This window comes from Orycteropus afer, unplaced genomic scaffold (assembly GCF_000298275.1).
Source record: "Orycteropus afer afer isolate SDZICR_OR568_19922 unplaced genomic scaffold, OryAfe1.0 scaffold00238, whole genome shotgun sequence".
Taxonomy (NCBI): domain Eukaryota; kingdom Metazoa; phylum Chordata; class Mammalia; order Tubulidentata; family Orycteropodidae; genus Orycteropus; species Orycteropus afer.
The window spans coordinates 5,457,546-5,458,122 of NW_006921825.1; positions in this window are offsets into that span (position 1 = coordinate 5,457,546).

Sequence of the window (577 nt, forward strand, 5' to 3'; positions counted from 1 at the left end):
AAGAAGGCAATGGGATGATATATATAAAACCCTGAAAAAGAAAAATTTTCAACCAAGAATTATATACCTGGCAAAATTGTCCCTCAAATGTGATGGTGAAATTAGGAGATTCCAGATAAGCAGAAACTAAGGGAATTAGTTAAAACCAGAGCAAACTTACAAGAGATGCTAAAGGGTCTCTTTGGAACAGAGAACCAAAAATAGCAAATAACAACCGACCATTAATACACAAGATGACATAACACACAAACCACAGCTATGGACAATCCAAAGTAAAATGAGCTTACACGATTGTAAACAGGGAACCAGAGACAGCAAATGGCAAGTTAGGACAACTACAAACAAAAAGAGGGAGAATACTGTGTAGTTACAAAACTTCTAAATAGTGAGGAAGCTAAGAGAGTTGAAAGATAGAATGGACGTTCTAAACTTGGGGAGAAAAATATAAACATAGGGTAACCTCAAAGAAAAATGATAAACCTTTATATCACAATAAAAAAGAGGACAAGCACAAATATTCAGCATATACAAAAACAACAGCAACAAAGGAAACGAAAACATGATTCATAAACAAAAT